Raw genomic sequence first — 26,907 nt, forward strand, 5'->3', positions numbered from 1 at the left:
TGTCACCATTGCAGGCAACACGAATACAATGGCTTTCATATTGCTTTCAGTCGACTGTGATCTTCTGTTTTCCAAAATGGTGGCCTGTGAATAGGGCAGTGATTGTCCCTTTGGTAGAAATATACATCTGGTTGAACTGTAACCCAGAATGGAGCACTTCCTTAACAATTGCAGTAAGCAAGGGTTGGCAGGCCTTTGCCTATAGTGCTGAATAAAGTTCCTAACTGTTGGTTATATTTATAAGATATGTATAGGAAGGACACAAAGTGTTAGTTATGTTAAGAATTAAAGGATGAATGGTTATTTTATTCCTTGGTTATAAATGTATGGAAAGGTTCTAAATTGAACTGAATCGGATTAATAATAAAAAAAAATATTCAATATATGTAACCTCTCATAGGGGTTTCACCAGTACCTTGTTTTCCAGAAGGGACGTGCTTTAGAGGCACACGACTCCAGGCTATACACCAAACCACCTCACTCCAAAATTATGACCGGTTAGTGCCTCATTGCTTGTGTTGGTGAATGGAGTCCCAGCACCAGGGGTTGAAATTAAGATTTAATGATTAGGAGCTAAAACGAGCTCCTTCCTGGGTATTGTCTATCACCCGGCGATCCGGCAAAACGTTTCTCCCTGGATCTCATATTCTGCTCCCAAATCCATGTGTGCCCTACATCTATTTTAGAATGTTGCGGTATGTCGGGGGTGAGATTTGAACCACGGTCGCTAGGTGCAGACTAGCGACAAGACACTTCCCCCCCCCACAAGACCACTTCAGCGCCTGAGTAGGAGCCCCCTGAAATCCCTTGTCAATGTTGCACTGTACAGGAAATATTGCTGTGTATTTTTTGGGGTGTAAAAAGTGAGCACGTTTTGAACTTTGATGCCAGCATTATAGGAAATTGGGCTATTTTCCCTGTGTTCATGATCTACTGAGGGGCTTGGAGGCAAATGATTATGGTGGTGACTAAAATACCCCCCAACCCCCGCTGTAGATGGGATATCAATTTTTACTACTGTCCATTGTTAAAAATTAATAGTGCTTTAAATGTCTTCTTGGTGCCTGTACATTTTTTTTTTTTTTACTTATTTGTTTATAATGCACCGTAGCCCACAGGCATCAGGGCGCAACATATATAACGTAAACAAAAACTGGCTTACAATTTAAACAAACAGTAAGGTCTTCAGAGGTTTCCTAAAAATTGTTATGGTTTCTTCCATGCGCATCTCAGGGGGAAGTTTGTTCCAAACCAACCCTACTTGTACCATAAACGAGCTTCCATTGCCTCTAACTCGTTTACTTCTAGGCTGGGTCAGTAACATCGAGTCCATAGACTGGCTAACTATGGCACGTTTTTCGAGCATTAAACGTTCTTTAAGTTTTCTGGTGCTTGTCCATATAAACATCTACGAACAATAGTAATCGTCTTGAAGCATATTCTAGCCTCAACTGGAAGCCAATGCAACTCCCTCTAATGGACAGAAATGGGGTCTTGCCTTGCTGTGCCTTTAATGATCTGCACTGCATCATTTTGGAGTATCTGTAGCTTTTTGATGCAACCTTTAATCGCTCCATCCAATAACGCACTACAATAGTTGATCCGAGGCATTATAACCGCTCGAACTAGTGTAGTGCAGTTCCCCAGAGAGACATATGGCTTCACCAATCTGAGCAGTCTCAGATGGTATTGAGATTTGTTGATTACACTCTTAACATAGGCTTCAGCACTGAGAGATGGTTATCCGCTCCATAATGAGCTGACTTTCATCAGCTTAATTCGTAAATCGCACACCTAATAAATCCAAGAGGTCACATAGGGGGCCGCAGAATATATTGAATAGTGCCGGGGAGAGGTAAGCCCCTTGCGGTACACCACAATTAATCAGCTCAGGCTTGGAGCATGCATTACCCCAAACTATTCTCGATTTCCTATCTTGGCGAAATGATCTGATCCAGTCTATCACTCCACTGGAGAACCCTCCCTGGTCCACAAGCCTACTGAGCAATTTCTCATGATCCACAAGATCAAAGGCTGCTGATGGATATAATTTTTTAGGCACATTCCCAAACACAGAGATGATGTCAGATGGATGTGTTTGTATGGCACAGTTTGTCGCAGAAGCCAAAAGTAACTCCTGTTAGCTGTTGGTGCCAAATTAACCAGGCTCTCCTGCGCTAAAGCAATTTTGAACACTGCAGCACATCTGCATGGGATAATTTGGGATTGCTGCACACGTTTTTTTGCAGTACCCCACTTGCAGGTTTAGCTGGGTTGGGTGTCACACGAGGCAAGGTGTTTGTGGGAATTTCTTTGCAAGTCCACCTCAAGGTTCCCTTGATGAGGCTTGTGAGCTGCAAAACTAGCTGTGATATGCCATAAAAAGGAAACCAAGTATGTTTTGCCAATATGGCACTGTTCCATTATCCGGATGAGTGCTGAAGTGTGGTTTCCCACACTTGCTGGTGGTTATTTACTCAAGCCGTATCTTAAAATGTGTTGATATGATAGTTTATTTATATAGCGCTTATACACAGTGTTATAGGTTACTGTGATACCTATAGTTTGATCTTATGATCGTAAGGGCAGTTGCGTCCAATTGTCCTCTGGAATAGACCTCTTTCTCCAATCATCTGAATTTTTAAACCTCTTTGGACAGGCTGGTGCAGAACCGATTTTGTTTTCCAGATTTAAATCATTTATGCATTTAAAGAAGAAAAGCAAGACTTGCCACTTTTGTTCCAAGGGATCCTACCATATTTTCAGAAAATAACATTATTTCAAGTGTCCTAGATTATTTGTAATACGTACAGTAATGTGTCTCGTTTTAACAGGTCTCTTCAGGTGGGTGGCAGAGATTGTAAAGGGGGTGGGTACATTTAAGCATGTTCACCACTTAACCGGAGTACACTTTTCCGGGATTAGGCAGTTGTTACAATCAAGATAGATCAACAAAGTTACAAAAATAAATGGGTATGTGTACTTTGACAAATTCAGCCACTGAGATGGTCAACTTTTGACAGTACTTATGTAGATCTTCATGTGGTCCTAAAGGCTGCTGTAGGTTATTCCAGATCTCGGGCCCATGTTCACGGCATTCTTTCTCCTCTGCGCTTCTTAATAAGCTGGGTGATGTGATTAGACTAGACTTGCGGGGGTGGGGTGAAGGTAACATATAACATGATCATGATTTCTACTGCCATTCATACTTTTGTTTGAGGACTAGGATGTTTTGGATGCTGACCTTTGGAACTCTGGAGGCATAAATGTATGCCTCTCTGCTGAACAACAACGAACATGGTTATGTGGAGTCCGTACTTTGTAAGCAGAGACGTGTGAAAGAATTAATGACAAAGAAAGCAAATGACAAACTATATGCCACTAGAAATGGTCTAAAAGTAAATGAATCCAAATGTAAGATCATTATTTTTTCGAATAAAAAATGAAACGCCATAGATGGGTACTACAGGAAGAGTCATTGGAAGTGACAAAGGAATACAAATCTTTTGGGATTTTGAGTAATGATCCACATGATAAAGCATATCACCTCGAAATAAGAAGGAAACTAAGTACTGTAATCTCTCAAGCCCGAATACTACAATATAAATATGGAAAATTTTCACTAAAACCGATAATCTTTTATAACCAAAAGTAACACCCATCCTAGTATATGGTGCGGAAACACGAGCTTGGTTATCAGAAATGTTCTGGACTAGGATAGAAGGACGTTTTTGGAAATCAGTTCTGGACCTACCTAAAGCAACATCAATGTGCATAATACGTCATAAACTAGGACTAACATCGCTATATGCCATGTACAAATAGAGGGTTTGTTCCCTATATAGGAAGTATATTATGCCAATGAAGGACTATCCGCTATTGCACACAACATCTGCTTATGTAACTGAAACAGCTCACAAAGAAGCGAGAAATTGGAGAATTAGGGCACAACAATCTCTGAATTTGGACGATATACTTGATGAAGATCTAATTGCTAACCCAACTGCTGCTAAGTGGAAAATAAGAAAAGGGGACTGGATAAGAACAAGAGACCACTGTACAAAAGTAACCCTGTTCAAAAATCATTATTTCCGGATCGACAAATGAGAACCTAATACATGAGATTTAGACTGAACCTATGGTATACAAGAGAGGTCATGTATAAATGGGGGGGGGGGGGGGGGAGTGACAGCTAGTGAAAGTAATTGTCGGTTTTGTGAAAATTCAGCAATTGTAGAGACATTAAAACATGTAATATCAGAATGTCCGGCTTTGCAAATCTTAGGACTATGTACTTTCTTAGTTTTTTTAAATATCCGGAATTAATGACAACTGAGATGATATGGAAAATAATTTTGGACTCGCAGAAAGTATCAGTAAACATAGCAGTGATAAAATACCTAATATTTCTGAAATTACACGAGAATGAGAAAAAGGAAACAGTGTGACAGCTGAAATGACAATAGTATAGCTGCCAAAAAGGAACAAAACTCAAGAGAGAACCCGATGCATTTTAAAAATTACCAAGTATGGAGTTTACATTTTCAACTGATCTGTTTTCTTTTTCCTTTTGGATCAGAATTCAAAGCGTACTGATTTGAATTTTAATCTCACAAGACACGATGTGGATTGAGATATATATGTTTTGAGGGAATTGGGTCCTCCGATGTATTCCATATCTATGACAGTAATCGCCACAGCTGTGCTGCTTTGGAAAATCTTCGACGTCTGCGTCCTGCGTCGATGACGTCGATACGCCCCCCTCGAGGACCTCCTCCGACGGCCGACGTCACTGGATGTTATAAGTAGGACGCACGACGCCTGTAGGCTCAGTTCCGTTTTTTCCGCGAACGTGTTCGCTTCATGAATCTCGGTACGCCGTGACTCTTTGGAGTTTCTGTTGTTCATCCCGGTTCTTCGTTTGTGAAGTTGTTCTTCGTGAAGATGTCTACCTCGTCTTCAACCCCGCGTCCGGGGTAAGACTGTGGGTCCAAAATGTCGGTGACGGACTCGCACGACGCCTGCCTCTGGTGCCTCGGGGAGGCCCATGACACGGATGACTGTGTCGACTGCCAGTCGCTCACGTCCAAAGCCTTGCGGGAGCGCAAGAAGTTGTTGTCGGTCGGTAAGGTGTCCAAGCCCCGGAAGTCGAGGTCTGCGGGGTTTTCGACGGATGATTTGAGAGGCGACTCTCCATGTCATCATCGGAAGTCCAGTGGGTCTCGGTCCCGGAGTCTCTCGCCACTCCTCTGCCTCTTTGAGGCACTCCCAGAAGCGCTGTCATCGGTCGCCTTCCCCGTCCTCGTCCGAGGACTACGCCCATCGGCGGGTCGCTTACCCCACCAAGCATGGGACACCAGAGGAATGGGCTTCCTTCGGGAAGAAAATGTTGGCGATTCTCGAATCGCAGGGCACTGGTCCGTCGGCGCCTCGGAGTGGGGTCAGTCGTGATCAGCCGAGAGACACCGCTCGCACGCCTTCGGGCGGTCGTCGCGATTCGCGGGAAAGGTCTCGGCATGCCCGGTCCAGGTCCCGGTCCTCGACGTGCTCGAGACCGACTGAGCCTGTGAAGTCTTCGAGGAAGACATCGACACCTGTGGCGCCGAGGTCGTCGACGGACTCTCTCGAGGCTCTGCCTCCGAGGAAGTCGTCGACGCCGTCGGCACCCAGGTGGACGAGGGACACGCTCGGGGCTCCGCCCTCGAGGCCTGTGTCGACGCCGTTGATGCTGTCGGCGCTGCATCTGTCGTCGACGCCGATTCTCCCGCCGCCGATTCACTCTGCGCCCACGCCATTCGGGGCTGTGTCGACGGGGGTACCCCGTGGCTCGGGGGAACCACCTAGAAAGGCTCTGGCCAAGGTCAAGCATGGCTTTGGTTCAGGTTCTGTGCCTTCTTACCACCATCTGGAATTCATTTCAGATGTGGATGAGGGCTCTGATGATGGCATGGTGCCTGACACGGTGCCTGACGAGATTCTCTCGGGCCATAGTCAGTTTGAGGACCTGAGGCAGTCCCTGCATGATGCGAGTGTGCTGGACACCTCTCCTGACGTGGAGTTTTGTAGGCCTGAGCCTGGCATTCATGCCGATTCTTCGTACCGGCACCTTATGTCACGGGTCACCGAGTACTTAGGATGGTCTGCTCCCCCAGGGGAGTTTGTTCAGGATGACCTTACGTATATCCTCGACATTGGTCCACCAACTGACCCGGTACTGCCATTCCATATGGCTCTGCAAAGAAGGGTGGCAGCGGCTTCGACTGCTCCGGAGAGTCTCCCGGCAGTGAGCAAGTCTTTGCCGCGAAAATACTGCCCAGCCAGTAGTGACCCCTGCTACTTGTCCAAGCACCATACTCTGGAGAGTTTGGTGGTGCAGGCGGCTACGGCCCCGGCTAAGCAGGCTTTGTACCCTACCATCCCTCCTGATAGGGACAACAAGCGGTTTGACGGCTGGGCGAAGAAAGTGTTTTCTGCAGGAGGTATGGCGCTTCAGGCGGCCAACTCCATTTGTGCCTTGTCTCGTTTCACGCACACTCTGTGGAACTGTTTCCTTGGCGGCTGAACATATTCCCGATGGGGATGAACGGGATGGTTTCCTTGCCATGGTTCAGGATGGCAAGGATGCTATGTGTGAGGCCGTTCAGTCGGGTTTGGACATGGCAGATTGCGTCAGCCGGTCCATGGCGGCGAGCACCGTGATACGCAGGTTTGCATGGTTGCGGAAGTCGGGGTTTGCTCCTGATGTGCAGGCCCGGCTCCTCAACATGCCTTTTGACGGGGAACATCTTTTTGGCAGCAAGGCTGACGAGAGCCTTGAGAGGTTGCAGACCTCCAAAGCTGCAGCAAAGTCGTTGGGCGCTGCAGTTCGACAACCTCCGCCTTTTCGTCCTAGGGGACAGCAATGGAGGGGAGGTTCCTTTCGTTATTACTCATCCTTTGGTAAAGCGAGAGGAGCTGCCAGTCAAAGGGGCCACCGTAGGCGTGCCAGAGGTGGAAAACAAGGTACCCGAGGTGCCAAGGCCACTCGGGCTATTGCCTCTTTGCCCTCAGGCAACGCCGCAGCCGCTTCAGCTCAGTCATGAGGCCATGTCCCATGGTTCGCCGGTTGGGGAAAGGCTGGGGCAGCATCTTGCAGAGTGGCGCACCATTGCTTCAGATGTGTGGCTTCTGGAGATCATAACCCACGGCTACTGTCTTCCTTTCCGTTAGAGGCCTCAAGACAATCCACCGGGGAATCTCTCTTTGAAGAGTCCGGATCCGCTCCTTACTCAGGAAATTCAATCCCTGCTGGAGAAAGGCCCCATAGAACTGGTGCCTGTAGTGGAGAGGAACAAGGGATGGTATTCCCCTTATTTTTTGATTTCCAAGAAACACTGGGGATTGAGACCCATCATGGACTTGCGCGGTTTGAACAAACTCCTCAGGAAGGACAAGTTCAAGATGGTTACTCTCTCTCAAGTCCTCCAGGCCCTTCAACTTCAGATCTGGTTGGTGTCTCTCGACCTCAAGGACGCTTATTTTCATGTGCCGATCCATCCAAAGCACAAGAAGTACCTGAGGTTTGTGGTTGGCGACTCACTTTCATTTTCGGGTTCTGCTGTTCGGATTGACCTCCGCCCCGAGGGTCTTCACCAAGCTCATGGTAGTGGTGGCAGCGCACCTCAGGAAATGGGGGATTCACGTCTACCCCTACCGGGACGATTGGTTGATCAGGGCGCGCTCTCCCGAGCAAGTCCTGGATCATCTGTCAGTCACCTGCCACTCCCTCCACAAGCTGGGCTTCTCCCTCAACTTAAAGAAGTCCCATTTGGCACCAACTCAGAGGCTCCAGTACATCGGAGCAGTGCTCGACACATCCCTGGGGCAGTGTTTTCCTCCCCAGGTGAGGGCTCATCACATTCAGCAGATGGTGCACAAGTTTGAACTTGCCCAGACACTCCCAGTGTTCGAGTTCTTGAGACTGCTCGGCCTCATGGCATCCTGCATTCTTCTGATGCCAGAGGCCAGGTTGCGGATGAGATCTTTGCAATGGGCACTCAAGCTCCAGTGGTCTCAGTCCTCCGGCAGGATGTCGGACCCTGTTCAGGTGCCGTCTTCGGTCACCCGGGACCTTCTGTGGTGGGCCGACGAAGGCAATCTGATGAGGGGGGCTCCTTTTTGGCTGCCCTGGCCGGAGGTGACGATCGTGACGGACGTATCCCTCACGGGATGGGGAGCTCATGACAACGAGTTGACAGTCAGCGGTCGTTGGTCTCCGTCGGAGTCCAGACTCCATATCAATCTGTTGGAGTTGAGGGCCGTCAGGCTGGCCCTGATGTCTTTTCTGCCGACTGTGCGAGGAAAGAATGTCCTGATCCTGACGGACAACACGGTGGCCATGCACTACCTCAACAAAAAGGAGGGGGGCAGGGTCACTTCCTCTGTGCAGGGAGGCGATGCAGCTCTGGTTCTGGGCAATCCAGCAGGAAGTTCCGATCTCGGCAGTTCATCTGGCAGGAGACGAAAACGAGACGGCGGACGCTCTGAGCAGGCAGAGCGCGATCTCTCACGAGTGGGAGTTGGCTCAGGAGATTCTCCTGGAGATCTTCACCCTTTGGGGGACCCCTCAAGTGGATCTCTTGGCCTCCAGTGTCAACCGGAAATGCGAGAGGTCCTGCTCGCGGGAATTTCCTCCAAACAGAGCCTTAGGAGACGCGTTTGTGGTGGAGTGGTCATTCCGACTGCTGTACGCGTTTCCTCCAGTTCCCGTCATCCCGCAAGTACTGCGGAGGTTCGGTTCCCGGATGATCCTCATTGCTCCGGCGTGGGCCCGGAGGACGTGGTACCCGGACCTTCTCGACTTGTCCATCTGGCCTCCACATCGTCTTCCCTACCGAGATGATCTGCTCTCGCGGGAGGGGCGTCAGGTTCTCCATCCAGAGGTCAGGTCCCTCAACCTTCACGCTTGGTTTCTGAAAGGTTGAGGTATAAGGATTGGGACCTCCCTGAAGACGTGTTGGAGGTGTTGCTTTCGGCCAGAAGGCCCGCAACAAAGTCCCTGTACCGTTGGAGAAAGTTCTGCGACTGGTGCAGGGTTAAGAATGTGGATCCTTTTGTATGCGACATTCCCATGGTTCTGTCTTTTTTGCTTTCTTTGGCCCACAGGGGCCTTCAAGTGGGTACCATTAAAGTTTACCTGGCGGCACTGTCCTTATTTAAGCACTCGTCTGAAGAGTGTTCCTATTTAAAAATCCTTTCATTTCTCAGTTTCTGAAAGGGCTCACTAATGTGTTCCCTGCGTCACCTTTCCAGGTGCCCGGTTGGGATTTGAACCTTGTTCTCAAGTTTCTGATGGGTGCTCCGTTTGAGCCTTTGCATTCATGCCCTTTGAGACTGTTAACTCTGAAAACTGTATTTTTAGTTGCAGTCACTTCCGCTCGCAGAGTGAGTGAGTTACAGGCACTTTCAGTTAAGCCACCCTTCACTGTGTTTCATAATGACAGGGTTGTCCTTAGTGTTCGTCCTTCTATTCTTCAGAAGGTGGTGTCGGAATTTCTTCCAGCATTTTATCCTCCTCCACATCCTGGTAAGGAAGAGGAGAGGCTCCACAGGCTTGATCCTAGGAGAGCGTTAAGCTTTTATATTTCACGCATTTCCCGGGTCAGAGTGGACGATCAGCTCTTTATTGGCTACGCTGGAAAGCGTTTGGGACAGGCTGTGATGAAACAGACTTTGTCTCGCTGGATTATTTTGGGTGTTACCGCTTGGCGAGTAAGGACCCACCGGTCAGCTTACGGGCCCCTTCTACCAGGGGTATGGTGGCCTCTACTTCCCTGCAGAGGGGTGTTCCTATTCGCAGCATCTGTGATGCAGCCACCTGGGCTTCGGTACATACTTTTGTTCGTCACTATTCCCTCGATTCCATCCGGGGGCAGGATCTGGCCTTTGGCAAGGCGGTCCTTTACTCCGCAATTTGATTGGGCATGCTAAATTGCTGTTTTCTAAATTCTTTTCCCACCTCCTTGCATTGGTACTGCTTTGGGAGTCTGTCATAGATATGGAATATGACGGAGGACCCAATCCCCTCGAAGAACAAGTTACTCTCTTACCTGGTAACTTTCTTTCGATGGGATGGTCCGACGACGTATTCCATATCGCTCCTTCCCTACCTTCCCCGCTACAGAATTTCTTATGTGATTGCAGCTTACGTCTCCGCAAGGCTTTGTGTGTCAGACTGGCAGAAGACTGGTGGCACACGTTCTGGGAAAAAACTTCAACTGAGGCTACGGGCGTCGTGCGTCCTACTTATAACATCCAGTGACGTCGGCCGTCGGAGGAGGTCCTCAAGGGCGGCGTATCGACCTCATCGACGCAGACGCTGAAGATTTACCGAAGCAGCATAGCTGTGGTGATTACTGTCATAGATATGGAATACGTCATCAGACCATCCCATCGAAAGAACGTTACCAGGTAAGAGAGTAACTTGTTCGTCTTAGTTATGAGGGTGAAATCAAAAAATTGTATATGTATTTGGATTTGTTTAAATATTGTTCATCTATTTCTGTATTTTTGAAAGGTTGTATATTCAATCGTATCAAATAAAAAAAATGTTAAAAAAATGACTATCTCAAAAGTACAATTTTTAAAGAGGATTATTAAAGAGATAACCTTGTTGGTAAGGGTTGGGCTTCGCTTTATGGGCGGATTATCACTACCGCCACCCCATCTTGTTTGACTTTGCCGTGCCCCCCGCGTGTACCTTCTCTTACTACCAAGTTTTATTTTTTTTACATTTACTCGCTCAAATGTAATATTTAGGTTCACAGGGGTTTAGCTCCTTTTTGAACATTTCTTTCCAGAGAAACTGGGTAAGTCCATGCTTCAGGGATCAACCATGTTCTTGACTTGCTGTGGTACTTGTCATTTAGTTCCCACACATGCAGCATTTCATTAGGCAAGACATTTCTCAGTGCCTGAATGGTCTGAAGACGCAGTTTTATAATATGCGCGGTTTAATTGAATTAAGTGCATTCAACTCTGACAATTCAAGATGCCCCCTGGGTTTGCCTAAACCGTTGAGGGTCTTTGCTGTTTCAGCCTTGCATCTATTTCATGGGCAACCCCTTCAAGTCAAGCACTGTGCACGCATGTGTCATTTCCAACCCCTGAACTTTCAGAGAGCTTTCTCAGTTTGCCATGGAGCTTGAAACTGTCTGCCAATATGCAGTGTTTTCTTTTCATCATCCACACAGTGCCTACGCAGTCCGGCAACTCCTATAGTTGCACTAGTCGGCATTACTCCTCACCTTTGTACCTCTGTGTCTCCAGTCGGCACTGCTTGCTCTATTTCTTAGGAGGCTTTTGCAGTCTACACATTTCTCTTCTGAGCTTGTGTAGAGCTTCGGCCAGCTGTCCATCTCTCAGCGAACGTCCCGTTGTGACGTTCTTCAGTGGTGAAGATCTCATTCTTCTCATTCTTCTCCCACTGCTCTCACGGACGGCTCAACTCCTCCCCCGTTGATCCGCTTTTGTAGGCCGGAGCTTTCATCAGGTCTCCAATGTGGCTGGCATACAATTAATTCCTTCTTGTTACAGATGCTGTTGTTGTTAGCCTCTGCCTCCTTGAGGCAGCAAGTTTCAACAGTCTTGCTTCTGTCCATCTTCACATCTTTACATGTTGCATATCTGTCGTGTAAGCCAGGTACTTGTCCTAACAACTCGAAGACCTCATCCTCTCCTTTCCCTCAGTTTTTCAAAGACCACGCTGGTTAAGTGACTGCGTCAGCTGATCACCCACATGGCATACATACACCTGCAGATTCTTTCCATGGTCCCTCGACTATGGAGGGTCAGCAAAAACAAACATTTTAATGGATGATGCTGTAGATGTGAGGAGCCGGAGTTGTCAGGGAAACCATTCATGTCATGGTGGAGGAACATGGAAGACTAATTTGAAGAACCGAGGTTACAGACGAATAAATGATGATTCATGGCTTTAAGATGGCTTATTCACAGGGATCAAGTGAGGTACTTAACTAAGGCAAAATCTGGAGTACTCTTATTCATTCATATTAATTTTTTGCTGACTGTGTTCTCTATCTAGTTTCATTTTCTCATGGTGTGTGTGTTTTTTGGTGAAGTGACAAATGTGTCTGAAAGCAATTTTGTGAGTTACAGTATCTGTCTGCTTTGGTGATCAAATTACTGGCAGTGAAAACGAGGTATACATGTATCTTTCTGGTTACATAATTTAAAGATTGTAGAGTCAATTGGAAATTACCAGTTCTACTTTGTGTTCAAGTCGAAGGTGCTTTTTTGGTGCTGAAGAGGCATATGTTTGCTTTTTCAAAAACTTTGGTTAGTGTGGGTATAAAGTTTTCTTTCATTTTCTGACGATCTGGATAACCATGCGCTGCCTATAGTGCGATCTGTTTATCCTCTGCGTGCCCCATGCACATACAATTGCAAAAGAAAGAAAATGAAACTGTGCATCCAGAAGATGAGTTTTAAGCGCACTGAATCCGACTGTGGCGAATCTGTCAATCCAAGATGGCCCCCGCGTTTGCCTAAACCCAGTAGGATCTTTGCCATTTCAGCCTTGCATGTGTTTCATGGGCAACCCCTTCACGTCAAGTACTGTGCATGCATCTGTCATGTCCAAGCACTGAGCTTGCAGAGAACAACGCTGGCGATGCATTTTGCAAGGAAGCGACCATAACGCAGCCCGAAACGGGGACACTCAGAGCGGCTTTCACATGGGAACGTGTTAAGTCTATGGTGCAGCAGTTGAGGTGGGAACATCAGCACTGGGGTAGGAGTCTTTTAATTCACTACCAATGGAAGCTCTTCCGTTAAAGCGCTTGTTCTGTCAGTGGAGATTTAAATCTGGCATCTTACGCCTTAACCGTACAGCTTGGCGAGTGCATTAAAAAAGAAACCATGTTTGAATAATTGACTTGAACGCAAGTATCTCTTGCCCGAGGTTGCTGCTGATGTCAGCGAGCATGTCTGTGTGCGTGTGCCACATGAAAACTTTATTATGCGCGCCGATATCTGTGTGCGGATCGCGATTACCCCAGACGGAGTCATGCACTTTTACGTGCGTGACGTGCTTGTCGCAGCCTTGTGTTGATGTCCACAGTACATATGCTGTAAGACGAGAGCCCATCTCAAGTTCACAGCTGGCTGGCTGCTGCACGGCGTGGTGGCAGCTCTGCGCTGCGTGCAAGGACTGCCGTAAGACTCGGAGCGAGTGTGCTACCCTAAGGGGCGTGGAGTAGGCTCAGTTTGCAAACTACCGCCACATCGAACGAAACTGCAGCACTAGTTAACCACATTTCCAAGTTTAAACAAAATACCGAGTTTATGCAATACTTAAACTGTGAAGACATGCGTCTTTGTTGGTCGATTTACCTACGTTATTCTAGTTGGGTCAATAATTTTGCTTTCTGAAACGTACAATGTATTGTTTACGAAATCTATTTCTTATGCATTGTTTTTTTTTCCTGGATGTTTCGTATTCAATTAAAAGATCGCGTGGACGATATTTCTGTTTATTTATGTCTGATCAGTACCGTGTATTTGCTGTTGCTGTGAACAGTGGTGGAAATGGAAAAAAATTGGTGGGGCATCCCAAAAGGACCGGGGTAGCGGCGGAGTATGGGGGGCGGTGCCCGAGGAGGCGGGGGTTAACGGGGCGGGCCTGGCAGTTGACCTCCGATCAAAGCAAATGTCCAAAATAATAGTTTAAAACGGCGCTATTTCTTTCATGCTGATTATTTTCCAAACTATATATCAATTCCACTTTAAACCACTTCCATGGCACTGGCGATGAGCTATGCTGACAATAGTTTTGACCAGTGCTGCTGAGTAAATATTCCTTAAAATGCACAATTTCCATCCCATTTTATAAATCCCCTCACCCTCCTTGGGTACTATTAAAAAAGGGTGAATTCTGCTCGCCATAAGCAATGTTTTCCTTTACTTGAACCACACCCGGCACAGCTCCTGCAGCTACCCTCTGAAAGCAGTTGGGTGGCTGCATTGTGTGTGATGTTAATAGGGGGATTTATTTATGCAATGTTTGTCAGATATCTGTATATTTATGTATGTAATGTTTGTCGGATACATGTATCCGACAAACATTGCATGAATAAATAAAAAATACAGGTCCAATGTATCCGACAAACATTGCATAAATAAAGCGGGTCGTGGCTGAGGACTGTTAACTTCCTTTCGTGACCTCTTGCATGGATAAACCAGAGGAAGATGGTATGCTCGCAGGCGCTTTAAAAAAATAATGAAAAAAAAAAAATTTGGCCCAGTGCAGAGCATGGGTTTGGGGCGGCTGACTCTGGCCTGATTCCCGAGATCCGGCTACACATCTGGTGCAAGCGCTGGCTGTGAAGCTTTACATGTGTGGGATTTATAAAGCGCAAACCTGGCTGGTAAGCAACAGTAAGCTGTGCAAAGAAGAAATCCCAAAGGGGTTACAAGTTGGGTGCAGGGGCAGCAGGGTTGGGGGAGATTTGTTTTCATTTGACACTTTTTAGAGATCTAGATACTACTATATCTTAAATATTTGGCCTTTCTTGTACCAGGCTTTTTATTAATGGTTAGCTTTTATCTTGAAGTACCTTGTGTTACGCATTGATAAGTAAAATGTCGGCAGGGCAACAGTTGGCAAGCCAGCAAAAGAAAGGGCAACAGTCTACAAACTATCGCAAGAAATGTCTTTGGTTGGTATGGAATGATCACAAGCCTTGTACAGGTGCACAGGATCCTACTTTTAAGATTTTTGCTATCAGCTGTTGCTAGCCATCGATAAAGCGCACATACTGACATGGGAATAACAGATATAGGGTGAGATGGCGTTTAAGGAGGAACACACAGCCTGCAGATGTTTGGTTATTTGTCTTTCCCGTCGGCGCCCATGGCCTTGCTAAGGCCTATGTGTCTTCCCTCCCCATTTGTTGACTGTCAACTGCATGTCTCACAGGGGCATCAGCAAGTAGATAATCGACAGTAAGGGAATAGGAAACTGAAATATGACCTCAAACTGGTCATTCATTGATTCCTGGCTGTGTGGTCCCTGCATATTGCCACCTATACCTGAAAGCTGGCACTGGCCGGTGAAGTTCCATTTGTTGTTTTTTGTTTTTTAAGCTTATTTTCCCCGTTCGTGGCATTGGGTTCTTTGTGCCTTTTTTTCTGAACTGATAGTATTTTTCTTTTTAAAAGCACACCCAAGGACTATAGATCATTACAGATCAAGGGAGCCGTGAGCTGATTTGATTTCGATCACCACATGCACTGCTCCCACACAACACACTGCCCCTCCAGCATTCACTGCCTAACCTTAATCACTGGCGATGATGCAAGTGTTAGGACGTATCTGGCCAATAGCTGCCAAAAGGTGCGAATAGTTGAGCATACAATGGTAATATCTGACACATGCTTATAGAGTCCCTATTCTAAAGCCCAAACTATTAGCTTTGTCAATGCTTGTAAGGTTTGGCTGTTAGGTGGTGCTAAAAAGCCACCTATTAGGTGAAATGATGGCATTTCAGTGAAGCTAGGAGAGAGATGGGATATGAAGAGGACATGGACATCATTTCAGCAAAATGCCAGGGTTAGCGGAAGTGACCTCACGCAGCCCTTGGCCTGACATCACAGGAAGTGATGTCATTTTACCCCCACCCTGAAGTGACATCACAGGAAGCGATGGAGGGTGATCTTTCACCCCTTAACAAAACAGGAATTGGCATCACAAAGCATTGTTCCTAAGTACACTACAAAAAATATGGTTATGATATCACTGTAATGTGATATACATTTCATAGAAGAATGGATCACCATATGTATCGTAAATATCAGTGTGTACAGGCCCATATTGCCAAATTACTGTGAATGCAAGCAGATGCTCAAGGCCAAATGATAATGTGTTATTATATAGCACTTATGCTTAAGCGCTTTATATAGAACAAATATACATACAGTATCACCCAACCTGTGTTGGTACTCATTTATCAACCTCAGAAGGATGAGTGGCTGAATTGGCCTTGCCGGGATTTAAACCTGCAACCTGCAGATGACACACACATCGCAGCAGCGAGCGCTCAACCCGCTAAGCTATTTTACCGGCTATAGCTATTTTACCGGCTATAGTAAAATGAGCAATGACATGCTTGAATGTTCTCAAAGTCGGAAAGAAAATTACACTCTAGTGCATACCATTAAACTGGCAACTGTGGTTCAACAGCAGGCCAGTTCATCTGCAGGTCTGGTGCAAAGTTTGCCACATGTAAAGCATCGGAGGGTCTACTTTTTAAGATTCAGAGTTTGGCAAAATACATACCTAGGCGAGGGTTCATAACTGTGTATTAAACAGTTTAGAGTAACGCTGGGAAAGCAACCTACTCACACTGCATCCCGTACTCTGGTCACTCGTTACCTCATACATGCAAACAAACATCCTGAACAGCATGCCAACAAAGCATTAATTGCGGCACAATTAAATCAAGGGCCACTTTATGTGCTATGGTCAAATATTTCTACACTGTATACAAGCTTTTAGGCACAAGGATTTTGCCAAGTGACTGAGGATACCTAGATGGAATGTCTTGTGATGAATGTAATGGAGACAAGGGCAGAAACAAAGATTCTATAACTGCAACTTGCAAAATGGATGCTTATTCTACTCTAAATGCTGTTTGGAGGTTTTTGTCTGCATTGTGAATTTGAGGTGTTGAAGAACAGACTAAATCAGTGACTCGCCCCCTGAAGTGTGCCTGAAATAGACCTGTAATGAGTCTAGCAATTATTGTATAGAATTCCAGAAAGACACATTATTTTTTATTCCCAGTCTTTCTTATTCATTGTGACTGCTCAAAGTGTTAAACTTGTGGAGCCCCCTGTTTTATTGAAGAGGCCTGAACAAGAAAGCAAGCTACTCTAGAAACAAAGAGCCACATGGCGCTGGCCTCAGCCCACAAGCTTCAATTGTTTTAAAAAAACGATATTTTTATTTAGGGGTAGTAAGGGTGACCACAGGGGGTAGCAAGGTAGACCTCCGGAGTCGCAGGCGTGACCCCCAAATGACATCCCTGGAAGAGGGACACTAAGCTTCTAGGTGTTATTTGCTTATTTACCCACCCGTTGACTGCCGGGGCCATGCTAAACTCTATGGCCATTCTGACCTACTTCCTAGCCCTGGATTTTTATAAATAACAATGTGCCGGTATCTTGCAAATTGAGAGAATACACGTTTTGAAGGGAAAAATGAGAGGGTATTTGAATTGTAAAAGTTGGAACTTATTGGCAAATGGCACATTTGGAAATATCCTGATACTTTCAAGCTGAGAGTATGCTTGAGTTTTAGCCAGTGTCTGTATGTTGGAACTGTCAAACTAGCTTTATGCTGGTATTATTGAGAGTGACTGTGTGTGTGTGTGTGTGTGTGTGTATATGTTTATATATTTGACTTTTTTTCTTCAAAAGAGTTCAGGTTAAACCAACAAAAATGCCATCTACAAACATTAGAAACAGTAACGTTAATGTAACAACATAAAATCAAATTCTCAATACAGTTAAACAAAATATATTTAAATCCAATAATATGGCAACTTTACCCCACTGTGTTTTTGATTAGTAATATTAAGCTTGGGTTGTAACTTTGGTTTACGGTGAAGGTGATGTAATTTGTTTTGTAAATATTAGTGTTTGCTAAATATGCGAAATAATTTTTATTGATTTTTGTTTTTGTGGTGCTTTTTTTACTATTTTTCATTTTGCATGATTAATTTGTTTTAGTAGAACTTAGATGTTTGTGTGTATGTAAAGTTTGACTATTTAAATGTTACAAGGTTTTGTAAATTTTATACGTTGTGTATATATTAATTTTTTCAACAAATATTAAATGTTTATTGTAATTTTTGTTTGTGTAGGTTTGCGTACTGCATGTTGTATTTTATGTTACTGAATTATTTATTTGTAATTGTGAATTTTTTTTGTAATGCAAATTTAAATGTGTGTGTGTATATATATATATATATATATATATATATATATATATATATATATATAGTGATTTCTTATTTTGATAGCATTACTTTTCATTTAAAATATGTGCCGAGTATTTATTTAACTCGTTAATAATTTTACTTTATAAAAATTATTTTTGTATGCATATAATTGAATTTGTTATATATTATACATTTTTAGTTTCATAGGTGAGTTAAGGTTACCATGATATAATGTATTGATATATTTTTATGTTCTTACCTTTAATATTTTTATTTCTAATTGTAGACTTTGTTTTTTTGTACATATTTTTTTCAAATTATTTTTTGTTTAATGTTTTGTAATTATTAAATGTTCGAAAGTACTATTTTATTTTGTAAATTGTTATAATGTATTCAATTGAAATGTATGAAAGTTGGAATTGTTTTTTATGTTGTGTAAAATTGAAATTATTTGTGAAAATGTAAATAACTTTTTTGTGACAGCCTCCACATCACTCATTACTGCTAATGTTAACCATAACCTCTGAAAAATAGTAAAATTAAAATAAACACATTTCAATATAAAATAAAAAAACGTTAAGTATGTAAAAGTAGTATTGCATTTTATATATGTTTTTTGACCTTATATTTTGTTTTATTGATGTTGTTGGTAGTTTTATATGTTTCAATTAGTACAAACTATCAGTATTGGTATTTATTGTACAGCATAAAACAAAAGTTACAATTATACTAGGTATTGTATGCACTTTTAATATTCATGGATTTTATCTTTAATTGGTATGAAGTGTATTTGTGTTTAATTGTTTTATTAATGTTTAAAATTATAAATACATTACGTTTTAAATTTGAATAGTTTATATGAACATTATTATTTTACATTTTTAAAATGTATCATTTTGTTAAGGCTGTATTATTTCTTAACTATAATTGAATTTTTTATATGCAGTAAAACGAGAGTATGTACAAAACATACTTGAGTGTATTTTATTGTATATTTATATATTTAATACATGTTAATATGTGTAACTTTTAATTTCATAATGGAAGATAATTTTAATTATGCATTATTATACGTTATTATGTAACACCCATACATATGTTTTTTAAGATTTTGTAAAAATGTATTTTTTGTGGTAGGATTTATAATTAAAATATTATTTTAGCCAGAAATATACACATTGATTATTATACATCCATTATTAATATACACAGATTTCATTGTAATACATTATTAAAAAGCAATGGCACACGTTTATGAATAGGCAAAAAAGTACACTTGATAGATTAAAAAAACACCAGGTAAATATTTACATTTTAAAAGTATGTCTTAAATGATGATACTTTAATATTTGCAGACGTGTAGCTGCATTTGTTTCTCCTACTGTAATTATTGTTGCACGTTTCAAGCAGCGTAGCAAAGAACAAGCATACTCTGGATCAATAGTTGGTGAAGTTGTGACACTGAATCACCAACGTGATCTATTTCTGGAACTTGTGAAAGGACAGGGTCATCATGACCCTTTTCTAAAGTAACCCTTTCAACAGCTTTTCTTTTAGTTTTTTGTTTTTTAGTTTTACTTACTGCAGTGGAACTGATTTTTAATTGAAGTTTTATTTTTATAAACATTTAAAAAAAAAAATCTGCTCTTGTCTATTTCGCATATGTGCCAACATTGCTGAATTTCCTAAATAATATTTTTAGGGTTACCCCTTTTTAAATTTGCTCTGCACATGGTGCAAATTACTTCAGTAAGTTTCATACACCATCTGGTTTAGGAGTTTCAAAGTAGTCCCAAATCCAAGACCTTAAGTTGTTAAATGGAAATGTTCCAGACGCAGTTATGTTTTGTTTCTGTTGGGTTTTAGTTTTGCTAATAACACCACTTGAAATGCTTGTATTACTGTCAGTATAAGGGACATTTTGTGTGATTGTTTCTTCAGTAGTTGAACTTTCTAATGTATAAGTTAAAGAATTACTATTCCTGGGTAAATGATATTTTTTTTGTGGCCCACGCCTGTTTTGCTTGTTAAAACTTCTTCTATTTCTAGTAGTATTTTAAGGTTTCTTTGGTGATGTTACATGAGTTGGCATTGGCAAATAACTTGTTCTATTTTTAGGTATAGAATAAGCTTTTGAAATACAAGTAGTCGAACTGCTACAGTGCATTATTTTTTTTTGTGCTGGATACAATTACTTTGCACCATTGACCTGATAGTAGTAGGCAATATATCTTTTTTTGCAACTCTATAATAACAGTTTGTAGTTTGTATTAGTAATAGGGAATGTATTTGTGTTTATTTCTGGGAATTTGCAGACTTTGAACGGTTGGAATAGTAGTATCTTTACTATGAGCGATGTGTCGTTTGTCTTATTTGGTGTAACAGGACTTTCGATTATTGAAACAGTGCTGCAACTACTAATAGACAATCTAGATTGTATTTCTATTTGAATAGGAGAAGTTGATGCTGTTGATACACATTGAAATTCAGACTGAGTGCTTTTTGTTGATTTTAGGTGTTTGGCATGGTGATTTTAGTAGGTGAGGTGTGGTACAGGTAGCCTCCCTAGTGACATTGGGATTATTGAAAAGTATATTTGTATTTTAAGATGTTCGTTTTAAATATTTTAAGTGACTTGTGGATACTGAAGGAAATACTTCAACAGGTGCAATAAGTATTGTTCTGTATTAACTTGGGCTTTTAAAAATCTTCTACATCTTCTGTAACATTATCAATAGTTGGTAGATCTGTAATATGCTCCATGTATTGTGAAGAAATGTATTTTTTTAACTCCTGTTCGCTAATGATTTGTTGGCTGTTGTGTTCCTTTTTGGAGGAATGTTTGCAGTGTTTTCCCTTCTTTTTTTTTGGTTTAAAGCTTTTTTCAGGTTTGTGTTTTCCATCTGAAATTAACAAAGCACAACTTTATTGAAACGACTATGTCTTTTGTTTTTGATTGGGTTTTTTTCCATTTCTATTTTTAAAGTCATGTTTTGTTTTTGGGAGAAACCCCAATTTTGTTTTACCTTTGTTATGATTGCACATGTTTCTATTATTAAATGTGTTGTAATAAAGCACAGTTATATTTTAAATGTATTGGGCAAAAGACAATTTGGTTTTGCTTTTGTTAAATTTGCAAGTTTTACAATACATTGCACATACAAGATTTATGATCTTTTTTTCTTAATGTTTGGTTGAATTATATTTCATCTTTCCTTATAACAAGCCTTGTTATAATACTAAATATGTACATCTTAATAACAATGTAATACTAGTAACATTGGAACATTTTACAAGATTATAATGGAATCACTATACTTAGTAGTTTAATCGTACAGTTTTACAAGCTGTTATTAGTTTAATTTGGGTACGTGTTATTTGTAAGCTGATTATGTTATACATACTATTTAAAATACACACGTGTTGGAGCTGTTTCTAGAACCTTTACAAATTTAACGAGTTCAAAGGAAATTATACATGTGTTACGTTATTTCTGTACGCTGATGATGTTATGCGTACTGTTTTGGCTTATAGCCTGTTGTAGCTGTAAAGCGTATAGCATGTACGAAGTGATACAAACATTACATGAAGCGTACATAAGTAATTATAAAGGGTATATTATCATGAAAATGGGGGACACTTTGAAAAGTGTTAGTGCCCAATAAGGATGCCTTTCAAATGAACATTATGTATAGATGAAGATAGTTATGGGAAGCTTATAGATTTTTAAGCTGTACATTGTGTATTATGCTAGTCGTACTGTTTACTGTATATACCTGTATGTTATAATTGTAAGGACATTTGACGCTGCAGCATACATTTGTATTAGCCTTTTTATATAGTTGTATGAATAGTACACTTGTGCCTACATTCATATTTAGTGCTATTAAGCATTACAAAAATAACAGAATTTAGCGTGCACACTCTGAGAACGAAATTGAGGGGAGCTGGGAGCTATTTGACTCCCGCTTGTACCTTAGAAGAGCCTGGGTATCTTTACACCTACCGCTGCCAGGAGTTACTTATGGATCCCCAAGCCAACTGATAACGAACAAACACACCTATGTGAATTTCACTCTGTGGGTTTGGGACAATTTCTGAATAAACATTAGGACACATCAACATAACATTTAAAGCACAAGGGGTCATACATTATGGACCGAATTGGACCTTTCCTTCTTATGTGGAAGTTAAATTTGTAGGGGGCAATGCCTGGCTCCTCGTTCCCCAGTGAAGCTCCCGTTCACTGGTTAATGCTAGATATCAGGAGATGCTTTTAGCTTCTGCTTATCCAATGTTAATTTAGAGCCCTGCATACTTGTTGAAGCTCTGAAGCATATAAGCTTGTTGATGAAATGAATAGTATGCTACTGCATAAAGTTCCATTTATAGTACATATTTATTTTTATTTTACACTATTAAATAAGGAACTGAAAGGATTGGCTGCCTTGTTAATGTTTAAATGTAAATAATTGTTGCATTCACTGCTAAATGCTGATTTTATAATCCTTATTTTACTAAACTGGTTCACTTGAAGCGTCTAAAGGAGTGGTTGATGTTGACAATTTCAAATGTGCCGCAGTCAAAGTATAATAGATTAATTTAAAGTAGAAAATCGAAAATTACAAGTTTAACATTATTTATAAAACTAGTGGTTATGTTTATCAAAAATGTTTGTTTGTAAAGGGTACTTACTTTTCATCTGCCTGGTTCACTGTCTTCAATTGAATTGCTTAATATTTTTAATAGGTGTGGTTGGAAACGTTCAGCATTTGGGTAGGGTGTTGAAGCACAAACGGCAATTTATAGTGATTGGTTAGTGTACATTACACATTTGCATTTGGTAATTATTTGGATCTGCGTTTTGTGAGATAGGCATGGTATCCAGAGATGATGCAGACAACAGTTTGTGAATTGAACAATAGAATTTTTATTGAGTATCAGGATGGGTCTAATGCCTAACTTGCCCTATAACTAAGGTGGGAATTTCCCTACCTAAAGGAATTAAGGAAAGTCTATGTCCGAAAGTCCAAATCAAAATGTCTGTGTTAAAACCTATGCTTGCCCGCACGTCTAATACTACAATGTAGTGTAGGGTTGTATTGTTCAGAATGAAGTTTGTACCAGTCTGTAGCTCCCGTTCCCAAGTCCAGGATATAGTTCCAACAATTATAGGCTTCCACTGTTCCTTCATGACTTGGCTTTCTCTTCCCCAGGTTCAAAGCACACTTGGTTTCAGTATACAAAGTTCAGAAGGAGCTTAGGGTTCCCTTCCGCAGGCTTCAAGCACTGGTTCAAAAAACAATCTCCTAAACAATAATCTCACAATGTTCCGAAGGAGCTCTGGGTTCCCTTCCCCAAGCTTCAATCACTGGTTCACAAATAATCTCGCAATGTTCCAAGGAGCTCAGGATTCTCTTACCCAACTTCAAGCACTGGTTCACAAAATAATCTTAAAATGTTCTGAGCTCACTGTTCCCTTACCCAAGCTTCAACTACTTGTCCACTAAACAATCACACAGTATTCAGATTTATCTTGTTTCAGGGTTGCTTTCATAATTCTCCTAGATTTGATGTGCTTCCTGGTCTAGCCACAGTTGACGGGCCACACGGCCCACCCACTACAGATCGTGCAAACAGTTGCCCTTGTTCCAGCTTTCTACCACCCTGACTTAGGTTGGTTTGGCGATTCACGACCAACTCAGTCGTCTCAAAAGTTAATTGATTAATGATTGTCTTTCTTGGCACCTTTTTGGCTCTTTTCCAAATTTCACTTTTTTGGCTTTTGTTTACAGGCTTGACTCCTACTTGTTCAGCTTAGTTTTGGTAGTTCGGCATTTTGTTCACTCTTTACTGGCTCCCCTCTGCTGCTCATCCACAGCTTTCATTCTCTTTCCGTAATATTAACAGTTCATATTGCTTTCTCAGTGTACTTAGTTGATCAGAGACTTTTGAATATGTAAAGCTTCCTCGTACATGGTCACTCTGATATATTGTTTCTAGACAATTAATTTCTAAGATTGCATTGTTTCAGTTAAGTCTTCAAATTTTAATCAGAGGTTTTCGAGAACGTGCAGATTGCACGCAACCACTCCGATACAATGAAGCTCAGCAATTTTAATACGTGCATCAGGTTTCTCGCATTCTCTGAAACTCATTGGTTGCGTCACTCTTTTCTTTAGATTCCTCATTGACACGATTTCTTGTGTTTGAGGTCAGGGTGTCTCTGCCTGCCTCTCATACACTCCTGGGCTGGTACTTCCACTCAGGGGAACAAGCACTGCTTGGCTACATTAAAGGGACTGACACTCTCCACAGCTGCCTTCTCCTGCCTTCACTGGCTCCCTGGAGACACGGCTCCCGCGCCACGCATTTGCACCCTGCTTCACCATGTAGTCCTTCAGCATCTCAGCGTTCCGTTCTCCCTTGACATCTCGCGGGTTGGGCTGACCTTCCTGCTGCTCTCTCTCCAAGTTCACAGCCCTATCAAGGGGTCTCTGGTGTGACTTGCTCACATGGTTTGCCTGATTGCAATTGGACCATTTACTGGGACGTGTCTGAACTTCAGCCTTGTAGTCTCCAGGATCACTCTTCTTTGTCCCAGTACTATATTGGTGTTTCCTATAGGTTGTCTCTATTACTCTTTGAGGAATCGTCCTCTTCTCAGTACTTTGTGTGCATGAAAGGAGAAAAACATTATTAGATGAAGTCCTCCTTGACTCTGGTTGTTCTTTCTTTGCTCTCCTGTTAGAATGGGGTTTGGAATGGAAAGTAGGTGGTATTTTCGGTTTGTTTTGGTTCTTGTCCTCCATCAAAACAGGGGTTGTGAGCGCAAGTAGATATTATTCCTAGTTTTCTCTTTCTAACCTCAGTATTTCATAGGATTGCGGAAGGGAATATCTGATAGGGTTGTCAGTAGCTTATGAAGGCAGAGGGAGGGGAGAGTTGATCAGTATCAGGAAGGGTGAGATACCATGTCTCGCCATCGGCGTCCCCTCAACCCCTAGTACCCTCCACTCGGGTGATCCTCTCTCGCTTGTCCACCCCCAGTGTTGGGATTTTTCAAAATGGAACACCAAGTAAGTGTATAAGCAAAGGTGGTGTGTATGTATTATGTGTACTTATTAATATTGTGATGTATATTAAGTTGTGAACATTTTGTAAGTACATTTTTTACATCCACAATGTAAATGTATTTAGCATTATGTGTGCATATTTGAATTGATGCAGCGTCATTCCAGTCATGCGAGTATAAGTATAGGTGCAGGGTTATTACAGTATACATGCAAACAATGTTTGTATATCAAATTATGTGTGTTGTGCGTTAGGCATGCGTGCGCATATGGTGTACTGTGCGTTATGCAAATATGCGTAGTTCACGCTTTGCATGCTCGGTATATTTTTACACGCATATCTTTCATTTGTATATGCATTATTTTCTTAGTTTGTTTCGCATGCTTCATGTATCTGTAATAACGCATACATTTGTATATGTATTTTTCCACATGCGTGTGGTGATTGAAAGCGCTTAATTTTTCTTTAACTGTAGGGGAAAACCCTGATAATCGCTGGAAATTCCTGCGTTTATAAGCAGGAATGTTATGTGAGGCGAGTACTAACTATTTGGTAACATGAACGTGGAATGGCTTGGAAATCCCAGTGGCACTTCGCAACCACTATCTGACAACCTTGTTGTGTATTATGAGAGTGATAGAAACATGGATTTTATTGTGATACACGCAGCAGGGAATAATATGGGCCACCAAAGAGGAACTGAAATACCTTTTGACATTCTAAGTAACTTGCAGGATTATTTCCGGATACAATTCTCTTTTCAAGTTTGGCAGCATGTAACATTTGGATGTGTAGCACTGCAAATCATTTTAAGATCAATTGTGTGCGTATAAATGCAAATTGATGTATATGTACATTTTTAGTTTAACATGGCCTATATTTTTTTTGCAACAGGACATTCAAAGTCACATTTACAGGATGTTTAGGGTGGATTATGTTCATTTAAGTTAAGAGGAGAATAGTTTATTTTTAGGCAATAACATTGATAGCCTGCATTATGTTTTGCAGTAAGGGACTGCTTTACTTTTGTTTTTGTACACAGCAGGGCTGCTTTACTTTGTGTATGCAGCATAGTTATTGTTTTTTTGTTCATAAATTGTTACGGTTTCCTTGCCTGAGTGTATGTTTGTGATGTGTATGCAGTGGGCGTGAGTGCGTACGTTGTTTGGTTGTGCTAATGTTGGCTGCATATTGTTGCTTGAATTATGTATTTCCTTGCTTGCGTGTGTTTTTAATGTGCACACCACGGGGATGAGTGCGTACGCAGTGGGGGTGAGTGTGTATGTTTTGTGTGGTTAGCATTTAGTGTGTACTTTTTCATCATTGTGCATGCGTCATATAGATATTCTTAATGTATATATTTCCTTGTATTAGTGTATGTTGTAATGTGTACACACTGTGGGTGGGCGCATAGGCTTTGTGTGGCCATTGCTGCTGTGACATACGGTTGGTGTGTATTTTAAACTTAGTTCCAATTTTGTTGGTGACAACGTTGTGCTAGCACAAGGGCATTATATGTATTACTGGGAGTATTCTGGAATCATGTAACAGTTAATTAGGGTATATTGACAATCTTCAAACAGGACTGTAAAACGTGGCATATAATGGGATTGTGTATAGTAGGAATATACTAGGATTGAACAAACGGGAGTATACTGGGATTCTACATAGTGGAATGTGCTGGTATTGTCTAACTCGTAAAATCAGATGGTATAACTTTCTGTACATTGATTGGGGATGCCGGGAATGTACTGGTGCTCTACAACCAGTTCCTCCAATAAATGGTTGGTGGGATTTTTGAAAAAACAGAAAGGTAATGGGCGGAAGCTTT

General features: G+C 42.0%; 1 protein-coding gene across 7 annotated transcripts in view; it reads left to right on the forward strand.

The window, feature by feature from the left end:
* The window catches only part of LOC138521540 (signal transducer and activator of transcription 5B), a 1,967,228-nt gene that overhangs the window by 194,044 nt on the left and 1,746,277 nt on the right, over nt 1-26,907 (forward strand). For 2 of the 7 annotated variants that reach the window (XM_069634456.1, XM_069634458.1), the window contains exon 1: nt 12,646-12,790. The exons of the other annotated variants lie outside the window; for them this stretch is intronic. The gene's annotated coding sequence lies outside the window, so the exon portion shown is untranslated. Of the gene's footprint in view, nt 1-12,645; nt 12,791-26,907 lie in introns of those variants that run through there. 7 annotated transcript variants of the gene reach the window in all.

The sequence above is a fragment of the Ambystoma mexicanum genome, chromosome 13 (assembly GCF_040938575.1).
Source record: "Ambystoma mexicanum isolate Mex_15411 chromosome 13, UKY_AmexF1_1, whole genome shotgun sequence".
Taxonomy (NCBI): domain Eukaryota; kingdom Metazoa; phylum Chordata; class Amphibia; order Caudata; family Ambystomatidae; genus Ambystoma; species Ambystoma mexicanum.